Consider the following 15869-nt stretch of genomic DNA (forward strand, 5'->3'; position numbering starts at 1 on the left):
TAAAGTTCAATCCAGATAATGTTGGGTGTAGTGAAGGGTTAACCTTCTGTGCCTCGAGCCTGAGAGGAGGCGTGTACAAGGGAAGTACAGCCAGGATGTGACAAAAGCAGCTTGGAATGCTGTGAGCTGAGTGGAAAGCGAAAGCAGTTTGTTGCATAGCTGCAAGCTGAAGAGAGAAGGACGCTGAGAAAATGCAGCTACAGACTGATGGCTGTTATGGATTGTAAATACGCTGTTTTGTTTCCCAATAAAGAGGTATTAGGATAGAAGAAACGTCTGGACTTTTTTATTGCCCTTTCACACACAGACGCTGTGTAATTCTGCTAATTGCCTTACGACACGCTGTGTAATTCTGCTAATTGCCTTACGACCGCTCCAAAGCCACACTGCGTAAACAGAGGCTGCAGAGACTCACAGGGGAGAGTGGCTGGGCACCAAACAATAAAGCAATAAATCTACAGGAACGGATAAGACTGAGGCACTGTTCATGGGTGCTTCCTCAGACAGGATGGTTGGGAGGTCGCCTGCTCTTGATGGGGTTACGCTGCCCCTAAAGGAGCAGGTTTGTAGCTTGGGTGTACTCCTGGATCCTTTGCTGTCCCTTGAGCCCCAGGTAGCCTCAGTGGCCCAGAGTGCCTTCCATCAGCTTCGGCTGGTGGCCCAGCTACACCCCTATCTGGACAGGGATCATCTATTTATTGTTGTCTATGCTCTGGTAACCTCAAGGTTAGATTACTGCAATATATTATACATAGGGCGGCCTCTGAAGACGGTTCGGAAACTTCAGCTGGTGCAGAACTCAGCGGCCAGATTGCTCACCGGAACTAGACGATTTGAGCATATTACACTGATCCTGGTCCAACTGCACTGGCTACCAATTAGTTTCCAGGCCCAATTCAAAGTGCTGGTTTTGACCTATAATGCCTTAGGCTCAGGACCGCAATATTTTAAGGACCGCCTCTTCCCATATGAAGCTACCTGGACCCTGAGGTCATCTTCTGAGGCCCTTCTTCTTGTGCCTCCTCCTCGAGAGGTCAGGATGGTGGCAGCACAAGAACAGGCCTTCTCTTCAGTGGCTCCCCGTCTGTGGAATGCCCTCCCCAGGGAAGTTCGCCTGGTGCCTTCACTATACATCTTTAGGCGCCAGGCAAAAACATTCCTCTTCAACCCGGCCTTTGCCTGATCTGACATCCTATGCCCTTTTTTAAATGCTGGCTCTTTCCTGGGGGGAGATAGTAATCTGGTTTTGGTTTTGATTTTATGTACCGTATTTTTTGCCCTATAGGGTGCACCAGCCCATAGGGCGCACCTAGTTTTTTGGGGGGGGGAATAAACAGAACAAACTGCTGTCCGCAAGCCTTGGGAGCCTGGCGGGAAGTTGCGCCGGGCTCCCAAGGCTTGCGGAGAGCTTCCTGAAGCCTGGAGAGTGGAAGGGGTCGGTGTGTACTGACCCCTCTTGCTCTCCAGGCTTCAGCGAAAGCTTGAATTCACCCCATAGGACGCACACATATTTCCCCTTCATTTTTGAAGGGGGAAAAGTGTGTCCTATAGGGCAAAAAATACGGTAAGTGATTTTTAATGAGAACCGCCCTGAGACCTTCAAGGATAGATATAGAAACAAAATAAATAATAATAATAATACCGCTGTGGCATTTCCGTGTTCTCTGGTTTCCGTCACGGTATTCCGTTGTGCCAGAAGCGGTTTAATCATGCTGGCCACATGACCCGGAAAGCTGTCTGTGGACAAACGTTGGCTCCTTTGGCCTGAAAGCGAGATGAGTGCTGCAACCCCATAGTGGCCTTTGACTGAACTGAACTGTCCTTTACCTTTTACCTGCAGTGAGCTTTATACCTAACTACTTAAATCCTCCATGCGCTATGGGAAATGGAGAGTTAGCTAGTAACCAGCCTCTTGTAGTATTTCTAAACTGATAGGCAGGAGCTCAGATTTAGAGTAGCTGATTTGCAATCCTGCTACCCTGTGATACATTTCTAATTGCCGCTTAGGTGGCTAAAGGCTGTTATTGGATTTTGCAAAGATAAAGGGGTGTCATCTGCATTTTGTGTACCTCATTCTGCACAATGGCACCCTCTGTAGAAGGCGTCTTTGTATAGTTCGATGCCTAGTACCTCCATGAACAATGCAAACAGCAATGGCAACAGAGGGCAGCTCTGCTGGGTGTCCCTTAAAACGTCAAAACCTGAGCGTCAAATCCATTGATTGCTTAAAGAGGGGCAAGGACATAGAAAACAATGAATAAATTCTTTTTTAAAAATCTTCTATTGGCCTGTACAAGTAAACACATTGCTTTATTTCTCTGACCAATTAGAACAACGACCCTCACAAACACAATAAATTTATGAAATCATTTGATAGAAATCTCTGTTTACATATGGATTAAAATAATCATACTGGTGAACAAACATTAATCAAGATAAACAAATCCTAAAAGAATCATGTATCACTGTTTGTTAAGCCAGATGCAAAGATGATATTTAGCACCACTGTCGAATTTGCAAAAATGACAGCAGAATATATGATATAGATTTAGTAATGGAATCTTTCCAGATGTGATTTGCATCTGAACAGAATCAACAAATGAAAATAGCTCACTCCCCTCCCTGCAAGTTTCTCTATTCCGGAAAGAAGGCAGAAGTATTCTGTTCTCCACTGGTCATATAAAGAGCAGCATCAGCATCTGCCTGTGCTAATATTAAACATTACACTGGAAGAAACGCTTCAATTTCATGCTCAGAAAGATGCCTACCTTATTTGAATTGTTTTGTTTCATTCTTCTGGTGATCGAAACCCTCACAGGAATGGTGGGAAATGGATTCATTGCTATCGTGAACTGCATTGACTGGCATAGAAGCCGAAAACTATCCCCGGTTGACATGATCCTGAGTTTGCTTGGCTTGTTCAGATTTCCATTTCATGCCGTTTTGATACAGGTTGCAATAATAAACGTCTTTTTCGTGGACACCTTTCAGAAATGGAACGTATATATTACATACAATGCCTTGTGGCTGTTTCTTAATACGCCTAGCCTTTGGCTTGGCACATGGCTCAGTGTCTTGTACTGTGTGAAAATCGCTAACTTCTCCCACCCTCTCTTCCTGCAAATGAAGCAGAGATTCCCTGGGCTGGTGCCTTGGCTGCTTCTGGGGACTGTGGTCTTCTCTGCAATCACCACCACTGTAGCAATAACAGGCAGTATCATTTTGTCTAAATGTAATCCATTTGAATCACATCTAAACAATGACTCAGGAATTAACACAACCAGTTCCTGTAAGTTTTTTAGCCTACTATATTTTTCCCCGAATTTCCTTCCTCTCGTGATATTTTTGTTCTCATCCATTTTATTACTAACTTCTCTGTGGAGGCACAAAAATCTGTTACAAAACAGCACAAGGGATGTCAGCACAGAAGCTCACCTGAATGCCATCAAAGCCCTGGCTTCTTTCTCCATTCTCTATGTAACTAACGTTTTTGTGGAAATCTTGTCAATAGTTTTGTTTTGGAAGGGCATTAACGCCAATGGGGTGCATTTAATTCTTTTTAATGTGATTGCCGCATATTCCTCTGGTCATGCCATTATCCTGATCTTCATGAATCCCAAACTGAAACAGGAATTAATCAAAATGCTACATCAACTAAAATACTGAATGAAATATTGAATAAATGAATGCACTATCATGTCAAAACTGAAAAGCAAGTGTTCTACCAATGTAGGTTCCTTCTTAGTTCTGTGTTTCCCTTCAGATATCCATTTTAATTTCCTCCACATTATTACACAACTTTGTGAGGGGTCTGGTATATGGTTAATCAGAGTTCTGAAGATTTATTTTTTTCTTAATGGCTGAAAACTAAAGACGGGGGAACGGGCTAGTCTTGGTACTTGGCTTGTCTTGGTACCTGGCTCTTGCTCCAGCATGTATTGTGGGAGACACCGAGGCACTGAGTGGAAAAGCACTTCTCCTGCCAATAATCCTCCCATGCTGCCATTAAGAAACAGAGGTTCTCCTGTTAATTAGAGCTTAATTTGGACTAATGTGCATGATTTTGCTAGAAGAGATGAGATCATAAACTGGGGAACTGAACCAGCTGCAAGGTCTTTAAGGTCTGAACTTGAGAGAAGACATCATTCAGTACAAAAGGCAGTTCGGGGAGGGGAGCCTATGGCTTCTTTATATAAAGTTTTCTTCTCTACGTTTATGATTTGGCAACCCTCCCTTGAATGCTCATTCAGATTGTATATGTGCAGGTGAGGAGGGATGAAACTGGATTGTAGATATGGAATATAACATTAAATGGAACTGTAGCTCTATGTTGCAAGAGGTTTGCGATGGAAGCTTAGACCTGACTCTTCCCCATCCTTTATTATTTACGGAATGAACTGAATAATGTTAAAAGGACTTGGAATTTATTTAATTGGAAGTACAACCGCTCAGTTATCTCCAGCCGGACGGAAGGATGAAAGGAATCTGCAAACTTGCCAAGGAACTGATAAGGTTCATTACTGGGACAGTGTGATTTTTGCAACTGTTGTCATAGTTGCACACCAACGAAGCATGGGACAGAGCAATGGAGAAATTTCTGAAGCAACAATAGGATATTAGCTCCACCCAAGGCATGAGGGAGAACAGCAACAACCGGGAAAGATAGACATAACATTTTACAAGGACAGGAAGAAACATCACGGACAGAATAATTGTCGCACACAGGAAGAACAAGGATATAGTTTGAGTGCCTCACTGGTAGTTTCATAAATCATTTAATGTATCAACATGAATAGAAGTTATTATTACAGTACTGCAGTAGTTGTATATATGATTATTATTGTGATTGGAATGTAATTGAAATTAATAACATTTTGGAAGGCAGAATTAAAGAAAATCATCAAACCATCAATTCTAGCATGCAGTAGGCCACCTAAATTATATCATTTGGTATTTGAATGATTGGTATTAGTAATTGTATTATAATTTGGCATTATTATTTTTTCCAAATTTTTTATTGATTTTCCACATTTCTTTGTATCACCTTGTAACAGTTCTCCAAAATCATCTTTCTAATAAAATTAACTACTTCAATTTACTATCTTCTTCTCTTTTCTTAATAGTCTAAATCCATAATGCTTTAGAATTATTTCTTATTCTAAGCCTAAGCCTATTTGATACTTTCAAGTGACTTCTAATTATCTTATGTTGCAATATTTAGCTAAATAATCTTCAAATTTCTTCCAATCTTCTTGGTATTCCTTCTGATCGTGGATTCTTCCAGTCAGGTGGCCAGCTCCAAAAACGCCAACATCTTCATCTGCCATTCTTCTACAGTTGGTATTTCTTGAGATTTCCAGTTTTTAGCTAATGGCAGTCTTGCCGCTGGAGTGGCATACAAAAACAATCTAACATTTTTTGGGGCAATTCCAATCCTATTATTCCAAGCAGAAAGGCTTCTGGTTTCTTAACAAATGTATTTTTCAACTTTTTTTTTTTATTTGGCATTGTTATAATGAGGCTATTATTGGACTGTAATTGAAAACTAATAAAAATTATTATCCAAAAAAAGAATGAAAAGAAAAGCAGGTGCTGCAAGCAAGGGATCAATATAAATAACAAAAGCCTGACAGTTTTGGTTCAGGCTGTGTATACATTACCATTTTCCCCAGCTCTAATTCTAGCGCACTCCCACCACTGGTGTTTGAATCTGTTATACAAATTCTAAGGTTTTATATATATATATATATATATAATAAATGTTCATAACTCTACAAGGCAAACACATACGTAAGTATATAAACCACGTGGAGGAAATAGTATAGGAGAACAATCCTGAAACCATTTTGACTCTCCCAAAATGACCTCAAATGTTTCTCTGCAAGGAGGAAGGAAATGGGAAAAGCTTTCCAATTGTCTTTGGACCACCTCTTTCTGTGATGTATGTATGATGTTTTGGGGGGGTGGTCTTGAGCTACAGGGTAAGGTAAAGGTAAAGGGACCCCTGACCATTAGGTCCAGTCATGACCGACTCTGGGGTTGCAGCGCTCATCTCGCTTTACTGGCCGAGGGAGCCGGTGTACAGCTTCCAGGTCATGTGGCCAGCATGACTAAGCCGCTTCTGCCGAACCAGAGCACCACATGGAAACGCCGTTTACCTTCCTGCCAGAGCAGTACCTATTTATCTACTTGCACTTTTACGTGCTTTCGAACTGCTAGGTTGGCAGGAGCAGAGACCCAGCAACGGGAGCTCACCCCGTCGCGGGGTTTCGAACCGCCAACCTTCTGATCGGCAAGTCCTAGGCTCTGTGGTTTAATCCACAGCGCCACCCGCGTCCCTCTGAGTTACAGGGTAGGCAATTTCAAAAGTCTATATAAGAGATTGCATACGAATCTGTAAGGTTGCTACATTGGCTAAAATGCTGAACGAAGCCACCATCTTAAAGGCTACCAAGATCTTATGGAGGTGCCTTCCTATTTTGCAAGAACAAAACTATCTTCCTGAGAACCGCCTAGAAGACGTTCTCCTACACAAGACTGCCCAACCACTGCAGACTTGTTTGCACAGGAGAATGTCCTGCTGGATATGCCCATGAAGTCTTCATTTGTTTTGAAACCATATTTATTCGCTTAACAAGTCATCCACTGCAAACAGAATTATTTAGCAAATCGGGTTCCGCCACAATTCTGGGCTTCGCTTTCGGAGAGCCATATTCAGTTTCTCCAAAGTATTTACACAACCTTGTGAGGCGACAGGTGTATGAGGAATCAGAGCTTTAGAAATATTGGTGTTTCTTAATGGTTGTCTCTCGTTCCTTGAATTCACAATTCACCTGTACAGTATGTGCCTCAGACTAGAGACAGAGTAAGCTGAAAGAAGGGGGACCAGCCATTGTGGTGGGAATCTTCCACCTGAATTTGGAGAGTCTGGCTGTCTTCGCTCCTGCCCTGGTTATATTGTCGTGAGGTTGAGGTTGCGCTAATTATCTCCTTTGATTTTTAAGAGTGGGATCTGCTAAACGAGTTGAAGCAGTTGGAATGCTGGATATTACTTTCATAAAAGTATCTATTTGTACACATTATGAAGGTAGGTAGCAGAGAATGACTACGGAAAGTGAAAGTATTGTTCTGAAAAGAGGAGGCTGAAGGCAAGGGATTTGTATAAAGAACAATAGACTGACAGCTCCAAATCTGGCTGTCCACATGTTAGCATTCTCTCTGATTAATGTGGTTTGAATCCCACAATGAAAGGTACAGGCTGAGACATCTCCCCCTAGGCTGGTGGCCGGGCTGTGCCACACTGCAACAGAAGCATCACAATTCAGGTCAGGGAGAAGGTGCAGGGAGTAGGAGGGAAAAGTCATTTGGGGGGACAACAACAACAACATTTTTTATATGCCTCTCATCTGACTGAGTTGCAAAATTTCTCTATAGAAGCAGAAAACCTGGAGAAACTGTCTTAATTTCATTAACTAAATATTATGTTGAATGTACACAATCAGCTTCCTGGTTTTTAATTCTTCTAACTTCTGCCTTTTTATGGAATGCCAATCTATTGGCCTGCATAATAGCTCTACTGGACCGCCTCTCCTGATATGTCCCATGGAGGACCTTATGGTCTTCAAACATAAACATCTTGGAGGTCCCAGGCCACAGGGAGGTTAGGCTGGCCTCACCCAGAGCCAGGGCTTTTTTGGCTGTGGCTCTGATCTGGTGGAACACACTGTCACCAGAGACTAGGGCCCTGCGGGACTTGACATCTTTCTGCAGAGCCTGCAAGACAGAGCTGCTCCACCAGGCCTTTGGCTAAGGCACAGCATGACCCCCTTCTTTGGTAATCCTCACAGAACCCAATGGTTGCCATTAATTTGATTTTGAATTGATTTTAGAATGAATTGATTTTAGAATGCTGTATTAATTTACTGTTGTTAGCTGCTCTGAGCCCGGCTTCCGCTGGTGAGGGCGGGATATAAATAAAAAAAAAAATATTATTATTTATTATTATCTAACACCCCACTTCAATTACCCAACTAATTAGAACAAATACCCATTTGATAAAGAACTATGTTTTCAAATTTATTAATAAGATTAATAGCAATGTTGGTGGACAAAGATTAATCAAAATAAACAAATCCTCTCTCTCTCTCTATATATATAAATAAATATATCACTTTGTTAAGCCAGATTCAAATACAATAATCAAAATGTCTGTGGAATTTGCACACATGACATCAGAAGAGGCAATATCGATTTAGTAATAGAATCCTTCCATGGTTGATTTGCATCTGAACAGAATCAACAAATGAAAATAACTCCTCAGCTCTCTAAAACCTTCTCTGTTCTAGATAAAAGGCAGAGCTATTGTGCTCCACACAACACATATACATAAAGTGTGGTGGTGGCAGCAGATGGTGCAAATATTACACATTACAGCAGAGTTTACATCCTCCTTCACGCTCAGAAAGATGTCTACCTTACTTGAATTGTTCTGCTTCATTCTTCTGGTGGTTGTGACCCTCACAGGATTGGCAGGAAATGGATTTATTCCTATCGTTAACTGCATTGACTGGTTTCAAAGCAGAAAACTATCCCCAGCTGACATGATCCTGAGTTGTCTTAGCTTGTTCAGATTTGCATTTCTTGCCATTGTGATACAGTTTGCAATTCTTATCCTCTTTTTCAGGGACACTTTTCAGAATAAGGACCTAAGCACTGTATACAGTGCTTCGTGGTTTTTTGTTAATACTACTGAACTTTGGTTTGCCGCTTTGCTCAGTGTCTTGTACTGTGTAAAAATCGCTAACTTCTCCCACCCTCACTTCTTGAAAATGAAGCAGAGATTCCCTGGACTGGTGCCTTGGCTGCTTCTGGGGACTGTGGGCTTCTCTGCAATCATCACCACCATCAAGGTAATAATGGGCAATAGACTCATGTCTGAATGCAATGCATTTGAATCACTTCTAAGCAATAACACTGACTCAGGAATGAAGACATCTGACTTTTGTAAGTATTCCATCTTTCTATATGTTGCTCCAGATCTCTTTCCCTTCATGATATTTTTCTCCTCATCCATCTTACTACTAACTTCTCTGTGGAGGCACAAAACTCTTCTACGAAACACTGCAAGGGATGTCAGCACAGAAGTTCACCTGAATGCCATCAAAGCTCTGGCTTCTTTCTGCATTCTCTACGGATCTAACTTTATTGTGGGAATTTTGGAAGCTGTCCTGGCCTGGATGGACACTGTGGACCTTTGGGTAAAAATATTTTTTTATAATGCGATTGCTGCATGCTCCTCTGGCCATGCCATTATCCTGATCTTCATTAATCCCAGACTAAAAAAGGAATTGGTAAGGATTCTACATCAGCTAAAAAGCTGCATGAAGACACCATCTTAAAGGCCATCAAGACATTATGGAACTGTCATCCTCTTTTGCAGATACAAAACCTTCTGTCTGAGAACCACCTAGAAGACGTTCTCCTGGAAAAGACTGACCAACCACTGCAGAGTGGTTTGCATAGAAGGATATTGCACAATATTTTCTGTCCCTGTGTTTGCAGGTGCCCACATGCTCTGAGGACAGAGCTTAGGAGAAGTTCTCCTGAACAAGAGTGCCCAGCTGTTGCAAGAAGGGTTGCACGGGAGAACTTTCTGTTGCGTATGCTCTCTAATTCTGTAGTAGTTGTTTAGTCGTTTAGTCGTGTCCGACTCTTCATGACCCCCTGGACCAGAGCATGCCAGGCACACCTGTCTTCCACTACCTCCCGCAGTTTGGTCAAACTCATGCTGGTAGCTTCGAGAACACTGTCCCACCATCTCGTCCCCTGTCGTCCCCTTCTGCTTGTGCCCTCCATCTTTCCCAACATCAGGGTCTTTTCCAGGGAGTCTTCTCTTCTCATGAGGTGGCCCAAGTCTTGGAGCCTCAGCTTCAGGATCTGTCCTTCCAGTGAGCACTCAGGACTGATTTCATTCAGAATGGATACGTTTAATCTTCTTGCAGTCCCTGGGACTCTCAAGAGTCTCCTCCAGCGCCATAATTCAAAAGCATCAATTCTTCAGCGATCAGCCTTCTTTATGGTCCAGCTCTCACTTCCATACATCACTACTGGGAAAATCATAGCTTTAACTATATGGACCTTTGTTGGCAAGGTGATGTCTCTGCTTTTTAAGATGCTGTCTAGGTTTGTCATTGCTTTTCTCCCAAGAAGCAGGCGACTTTTAATTTTGTGGCTGCTGTCGCCACCTGCAGTGACCATGGAGCCCAAGAAAGTAAAATCTCTCACTGCCTCCATTTCTTCCCCTTCTATTTGCCAGGAGGTGATGGGACTAGTGGCCATGATCTTCGTTTTTTTGATGTTGAGCTTCAGACCATATTCTGCGCTCTCCTTTTTCACCCTCATTAAAAGGTTCTTTAATTCCTCCTCACTTTCTGCCATCAGTGTTGTGTCATCTGCATATCTGAGGTTGTTGACTCCTCCCATGAGGATGCGTATTTCCACGCACTCCGAGACCATCACTTTCCACGTAGCCACGTTGGCTGGTCCGCCCATTATTCTGGGTATGAGTTGGTTGGCCTTGCACAATCCGGTGGTTTCCTGGCACCAGTGGTCCCTGACTTTCAGGTCGGCGCACTGTTTGGAGAACTGCCTGGGAGTAGGGAAACCTCGAGACAGGGGGGCCCAGATGGCAGCAACATGCATGGGAAGCAAAGGCAGAATCCCTCCGCAATACCGAGACTTGGAGGAAGTGTTCAGTGAGAGGGAGGCGAACACATTACCGCCGCACCGGCCATACGATTGCCAGATTAACCTGGTCCTGGGGGCCAAGCTGCCGGTGGGGAAGCTGTATTCCATGTCGGATCAAGAGATGCAGGAGTTGAAAGACTTTATTGACAAAAACGTAAAAGGGGGGGGGGTTCATCAGGGAATCCAAAGCTGTGGATGGCAGCCCGATGTTCTTTGTGGACAAGAAAGTGATGAGTGAGAAGAGGCTGGTCGTGGATTTCAGGGCCCTCAACTCCTTGATGGAACCGTGGCCTTCCCCATGCCGAGAATCGACAACGTTTTGGCGAGAGTGCAGATGGGATTTTTTTTACTAAGCTGGACCTCTGGGGGGCGTACAATCTCATCAGGGTGCATGAGGGCGACGAGTGGAAAACCACCATGTTTACACTGCTGGGGGCATTCAAATATCTCGCCATGCCTTTCAGCTTGCAATGTGGAAGCCCGTGCTTCCAGGCTTTCATGCACCACGTGCTGGGGCCACTGCTGTATCGCAACTGCGTTTGCTTTTTGGATAATATCCTGGTATTTTCTGACAACGAAAGGCAGCACGTGAAGGACGTGTGTGAAGTCCTGAGCAAGCTAAAGGAGCATCACCTGTGGGTGAAGCTGGAGAAGTGCCAGTTCCACACAAAGGAGGTTGGGTTCCTGGGCTACAGGTTGTCAGATAAGGGCCTGAGAAGGTGAAGGCTGTGGTGGAATGGAAAAGCCCTAAGACCAGGAAGGATGTTCAGCGGTTCCTGGGTTTCAGCAACTTCTACAGGAAGTTCATTAAAAACTTTGCACAGTTGACGGCGCCCATAACGGACTGCCTTAGTGGGAAGAAGTTTATGTGGACTGAAGCGGCGCAAGAGGGATTTGAGAGGCTTAAGAAGATTTTTGCATCCGAGGAGCAGCTACTGCATGTCAACCCCGACCTGCCGCTGCGGGTGGAGACTGATGTGTCTGACCGGGCCATTGGAGCGGTACTGATGCAGAAAGATGGCAAGGGGGATTGGCGGCCGTGTGCCTTTTTCTCCCGGAAGCTGAAGAAATCGGAGCTAAACTACAGTATCTATGACAAAGAATTGCTTGCTATTGTGGCTGAGTTCAAGCAATGGAGACACTTCCTGATTGGTGCAAGCCACCAGATACAGGTGTGCACGGATCACAAGAACCTGGAGTACTGGCGTACGGCACATGTGCTGCGCCAAAGGCAGATACGCTGGGTGGAGTTTTTTGCCAACTTCAACTTTAGGATTCAGTACATGCCAGGGGAGCAGAATGTGAGGGCAGATGTGCTATCTCGCAAGCCCGAGTACCTGGGGGAAGAAGGACCTCCTGTAGCCAGGCTCATGTTTCCCGAGAAAAGGTGGACTTGTGGGGGGGCATTGGTGAAGGACGATGAACTGATGCAATTGATCAGAGACGATGCCTTTGCACGGCAGAAGATGGACGAGCTAAGGGAAAAGGAGGGAACTGAGGGAGGTTTTGAGGGAAAAGGGGGGCTTCTATTCTATCGGGGGCATTGTATATTCCAGGTGAATCCCTAAGGGCCAGAGTCCTCAAGCAACTTCACGACAGCTCCACGGCAGGACATTTTGGGCAACACAAAACCATGTTGCTGGTTACTAGGGAATTTTGGTGGCCCAAAGTGAGGGAGGACGTGAGGGAATATGTAAGAGTGTGTGACACCTGTCAGAGGGCCAAAGGGGAGAGGGCTGCTCCAGCAGGGTTGTTGGAGCCTTTGCCCACACCAGGGAGGCCATGGGAGGTGGTATCGGTAGATTTCATCACTGAACTGCCCAGGCCCAAGGGGAAAACAGCAGTCATGGTGGTGGTGGATTTCCTAACCAAGATGTGTCATTTTGTGGCATGTTCACATGCAGTGACGGCGGAGGAAACAGCCAAGCTGTTCATAGAGCATGTGCTTAGGTTGCATGGGGTCCCTTCTAAGGTGATTTCGGACAGGGGGACCCAATTTACGTCACGGTTTTGGCACAAGCTCATGAGTTTGCTGCAAGTAGAGGTGAGCTTCACGACAGCGAGGCACCCCAAAACCAATGGGCAGGCGGAGAGAGCAAATGCTGTCTTGCAACAGTATTTGCTGTGTTATGTCAGTCAGAGGCAGAATGACTGGGTGGACAAATTAGCACTAGCGGAGTTTGCTTACAATAACGCGGAGAATGTATCCACAGGGATGACTCCTTTCTTCGCCAATCACGGGTGTCACCCTAGGGCTTTCCCGGGAAGGGGGGAGGAGTCGTGGAGTGTGCCTGCCGCGGAACAGTTTGCGGAGGAAATGGAGGCGATTCACCAACAGCTCCAGTTGAACTTGGAAAGGTCCAAAGAAGTATACAAAAGGGAGGCAGACAAGCATCGGAGACCAGGGGAGGTCATCCAGGTTGGGGAGAGAGTGTGGTTGTCCATGCAAGGGTTGCCCTGGAAAGGGGGGTGCAAGAAACTCAAACCCTGACGGGTGGGGCCCTTCGAGATCCTACAGCAGATCAATCCAGTGGCATTTAAGTTGAGGCTGCCTGAGAGCATGAGGATTCATCCCGTCTTCCACAGGTCACTGCTGTCGCCCTACAGGGAAGGAGGCATCTGGCAGGGTAGAGGGGAAGGGGAGGTTCCACCGCCCGAAATAGAGGAGAGGGAGCAATGCAACGAGGTGACTGAAATACTGGACTCTCGTTGGAAAGGGGAACAACTAGAGTATCTAGTGGCTTGGGAAGGCGCCCTGTTCAGAAAACACATGGGTTCCGGAAGGTTGCATCTCTGAGGAGTATCTGGTGGAGGAGTTCCACAATTTATTTCCCGACAAACCAAAACCCCCAGGTAAGTTCTTTAAACAGGTGTTTGGGCCGACGGATGATGAAGAGGACTTCGGGGGTTTGCCACCATCAGACGATGGGGGGGGGCGGAAGAAGTCGGTGGAAACGGCCAGGGAAAAGGACATCTCAAGGATCGCCGGGAAACTGCGGGTTTGTAGGAGGGCTGGAGGGATGTTTTTGAGGATACAGAAGATGAGGATGACATTTTCCTAGGTTTCCCTCCCGCGACCCCTGATATGGGCGAAACTGGAACAGTCGTCTCTCTTGAGGAGGAGAGGGGGGCCTTTGGGGAGGGGGTGGATGTCAGGGAATTGGTGGCAGAGAAGGGGGAGAGAATGGGGACTTACAGAGATAAGCCTCTGTTACTTAGCAGCTGTACTTCTTCGGAAGAGGAGGGTGACAAAGGGTTGTCAGGAAGCAATGAATCAGAGGGGGGGAGTCACTTCTGGGGCCCAGCCACTCTCGTAACAGAGGAAGGAAGGGGGGTGGGTTCAGGAACTGGATTTGCTGGCAGAAATCAAAAGCTTCTTCAGTCTCTGCAACTGACTCACCATGATGGAGGCTGACTCTCAGAGCTCTTTGTAAATAGCAAGAAGAAACCAATAAATCTTGTAAATATGGCTGGATTCCCAGACTCTTATCTCTGCTAGCACTCACCAATCACCCCTGACATAAGGTTTCAGGGGAAATGAAAGCTGACATGTATTCTGAGCTGAAAGCTTTTGAAGCAAAACTACACATTTTGTAAAGCAAGATAATGAAGACAGATTTTCAAACTTTTCACACTGCAATGAACTAAAATTTGAGAAGGAAAAGAAAAGGCACTAAAACTATTGCAGAAGGAATTCCAGAACAGATTCCTTTATAATAATAATAATAAAAAATTTATTTATACCCATTATATTAAAAACGCAATAAAAAATCAAACATTAAAAACTTCCCAAAACAGGGCTGCTTTCAGATGTCTTCTAAAAGTCAGATAGTTGTTTATTTCCTTGACATCTGACGGGAGGGCGTTCCACAGGGTGGGTGCCACTACCGAGAAGGTCCTCTTACCAGGTTCCCTGTAACCTCACTTCTCGCAGTGATGGAACCTCCAGAAGGGCCTTGGAGCTGGACCTCAGTGTGTGGGCTGAACAATGGGGGTGGAAACGCTCCTTCAGGTATACTGGGCCAAGGCCGTTTAGGGCTCTAAAGGTCAGCACCAACACTTTGAATTGTGCTCAGAAACGTACTGGGAGCCGAGGAAGGTTTTTCAGGACTGGTGTTATATGGTCTCAGCTGCCACTCCCAGTCACCAGTCTAGCTGCTGCATTCTGGATTAATTGCAGTTTCCAGGTCACCTTCAAAGGTAGCCCCATGTAGAGCGCATTGCAGTAGTCTAAGTGGGAGATAACCGGAGCATGCACCACTCTGACAAGACAGTCCGTGGGCAGGTAGGGTCTCAGCCCGCGTACGAGATGGAGCTGGTAGACAGCTGCCCTGGTCACAGAACCGACCTGTGCCATGTGCATAGGAAAGAAATAAGAATGTTTCACAATCCACTTGAAGTGGTGCCAGAAGATGCAAGTGATATTTTTTTCCAGATGGAACTCACTGATTTGCAAGCCACTGATCATCTCAGAGACATATATAAAGAAAATAGGCTGACGAGGTTTTTATTCTAGCCTAAAATATACTTGGGACGCAGGTGGTGCTGTGGGTTAAACCACAGAGCCTAGGACTTGCCGATCAGAAGGTCAGTGGATCAAATCCCCTCAACAGGGTGAGCTCCCGTTCCTCGGTCCCTGCTCCTGCCAACCTAGCAGTTTGAAAGCACCTCAAAGTGCAAGTATATAAATAGGTACCGCTCCGGCGAGAAGGTAAACGGCGTTTCCATGTGCTGCTCTGGTTCGCCAGAAGCAGCTTAGTCATGCTGGCCACATGACCCGGAAGCTGTACGCCAGCTCCCTCGGCCAATAAAGCGAGATGAGCACCGCAACCCCAGAGTCAGCCACGACTGGACCTACCTTTACCTTTAAGATTGTAGGTATGTTCACAGTCTTTGGCACCACATGCTTCTGAAAACAAGCTTTTTCAGACAACAACACTAAAAGCACCTCATTGAACAGCATGAAAGATTCTCAAAGTTGCTTGTAAGTAATGAATAAAATTCAAAAGCTGCATGAAATTCCATTGTTAATTTCACTCATTCTCAGCAGGTGGCAGTGTTGCCATTCTGAGCTCTTAGGGAAAAAAGTACTGTACGGTTTTCTGTGACCTCAAGTCTGCTTT

This window comes from Podarcis melisellensis (assembly GCF_964234715.1).
Source record: "Podarcis melisellensis genome assembly, chromosome: 17".
NCBI lineage: Eukaryota > Metazoa > Chordata > Lepidosauria > Squamata > Lacertidae > Podarcis > Podarcis melisellensis.